We start from the raw sequence: 2,482 nt of genomic DNA, 5'->3' as shown, positions 1-2,482 counted from the left end.
ACGAAGTCAAGCTGTCTACCATAAAAAGTTGTAATAAAAAACTTGTAAAGCGTTTCCAGTATTATTTATTATAGATAGAAAACGTTAAAATGAATGCAAGTACAGCCTATTTGCAAGCCTTTTCTGTAATAATAGGAGACAATGTTAACTAAATAATTTTATACAAAGATACTTAGGTACATTTTTATTTTATTTTATATTATAGAAACAAACAGTACATGATTTACAGAGATGAAACAATATACAGGAATAAGATACTTCATGTTGGGTACCTATGATATGGTTTGTTAAGTGGTATGTTTATTCCTTAATTACCAGGTGACGTGTATAGTATTTATTTATTTATTTTTCATGTTCTCCGTAAAACGGTTATTCACCAATACATTATGGAGAAGATTACAAATTAGACAAAAAGTATAGCAAAACACATAAAAAGGTCAGTTTCACTACTTTGTGACATACGTCAAAAGATAATTGTTAAACTGCCTGTAGGTTACGTTAAAAATGTCGATGGTCAATGCAGACTCGTTGAGCAGTTCAGTCGCTCTGTTGACTGGGGCGTTCTGATAGGCAGAAGTCCTCGCTTTTGGAGCATAAAAAAGGGTATGGGACCTTCCACGAGTATACTTGTCTGGGACATATAAGTTAATCTCTTTCAAAATAGGTGGATTATGTATAGTTCCAGAGATTATCTTAAAAAAATGTTTTCCTAAAAATATTTTTCGGCGGGCTTCTAATGTATTAAGATCGAGCATTCCTGCAAAGAATAAGGATGGATACAGGAAAGGGTAGTACATATTATATTCCCTCATATATAGGTAACGCATGAATCTCTTTTGTACTTTTTCTATTTCGAGAATATGGTTTTGCTCAGAAGGGGCCCAAATAATGGAGCTATATTCCAAGATACTGCGAACAAGTGCTTCAGTATATAGGTGTGTGTGTAATGTATGTGTGAGTGTTTGTATGTGTGGGTGTCTGTATGTGTGCATTGAACAGTTTAAATTATTGACATGATGCCACGTTTGAATTTGGGCAGTGAATCTGAAATATGTCAATGTAAGAGATAAGATAAATATTATTTAGAGTATGAAGAACTCGATTAATTGGCGAATCAGATGCTGCATTTGTTTTATAATTAAGCGTGTGGAATGGCACTGTATGTCGTGTACGTGTCAAAGGTATTTTAAAGTTAATTAGGGACAGAAGTTTGGTACAGTCGTATATGGTAATTAAATAAACTCGCATAGAAACAAAATATGTCACACGTAATATAATTATGTACTCTTAAAATGTTAAGAGATTTGAAGACTTATTATATGATATATGATTTCTTATAACCAAATAAAAAATATTACGACAACTTGGTTATGGCAGAGCGACAACGGTAGATAAGGACTGATATTATAAAATATTCTTTTAATTATTTTATAAGCAATAATTATTAGCCTGAAACATTCATCCACATTGAAAAATCTCATGATAAAAGATACATGTCGCCAACGGGACTTGAACCCGTGTCCTTTCGATTGCCGGTCGACAGCTCTGACCACTGAGCTATGGCAGCTTATCTCTTATCCGCGAAATAATTCAATATATACTAGTGTTTCAATCAACAATTACTGCTTATTACATTTTTTTCACCTGAAAACAACCAACTTTATTTTAAATGAGAAAGGCATTGTAAGTGCTGACTCTCTCACTACATGGCGTCGAGACAAATTGTCTACATTTTTTGGTGAAAATTACTAGAACTTGTCAAATATTAATTATTATTTTTTAATAAACTAATGTTTAAGACAAGATTTTTTATGCATAGCACAAAGAGTAACAATTATTTTATAAGCAATAATTATTAGCCTGAAACACTCATCCACATTGAAAAATCTCCTGATAAAAGATACATGGCGCCAACGGGACTTGAACCCGTGTCCTTTCCATTGCCGGTCGACAGCTCTGACCACTGAGCTATGGCGGCTTATCTCTTATCCGCGAAATAATTCAATATATACTAGTGTTTCATTCAACAATTTCGAGTTCAAGTTCGATAACCAAGATGCTATGTTAGTATTGTTCGATGGCATACTGGAAGCAAGCTGGAGTATGCAAGCGATGTTTGGGCACCGTACCACCAGAAGTACATTGATATGAAAATAATAATAATATAAAAGCAAACACCTGGTCTGAATTAAATAACATGGCAAATACAGATATCAATGAACTAAAATTATGGTTTGATGAAAACCTGTTGACTTTAAATTCTAAAAAAACTTATTATTTACCATTTTTCATTAAAAAAACAAGAAACACCTAAAGAAATAAACATAATTATCCACTCTGTGAAAAATACAGAAAACCACAAATGGAATATGTTATGTACAAACATAAAAAGCAAGACCGATATTAAGTACCTAGGCATAACAATAGACCAGCGTTTAAAATGGTCCCCACATATAAATATTCTGAACAACAGAATAAGGAA

At 32.8% G+C, this 2,482-nt stretch overlaps 1 non-coding gene across 1 annotated transcript; it reads right to left on the bottom strand.

Annotated features, from left to right (window-relative positions):
* Positions 1 to 1,494: 1,494 nt before the first annotated feature.
* Positions 1,495 to 1,567, bottom strand: TRNAA-GGC (transfer RNA alanine (anticodon GGC)). The gene has a single exon. It is a non-coding gene; the product is annotated as a tRNA-Ala (tRNA).
* Between the last annotated feature and the right edge of the window lie 915 nt (positions 1,568 to 2,482).

The sequence above is a fragment of the Hesperophylax consimilis genome, chromosome 18, assembly GCF_061612785.1.
Source record: "Hesperophylax consimilis isolate HC1 chromosome 18, BYU_Hcon_1.0, whole genome shotgun sequence".
Lineage (NCBI taxonomy): Eukaryota > Metazoa > Arthropoda > Insecta > Trichoptera > Limnephilidae > Hesperophylax > Hesperophylax consimilis.
Note: the sequence above shows the minus strand (reverse complement) of the source record. Positions and strands in the feature narration are given on the sequence as shown.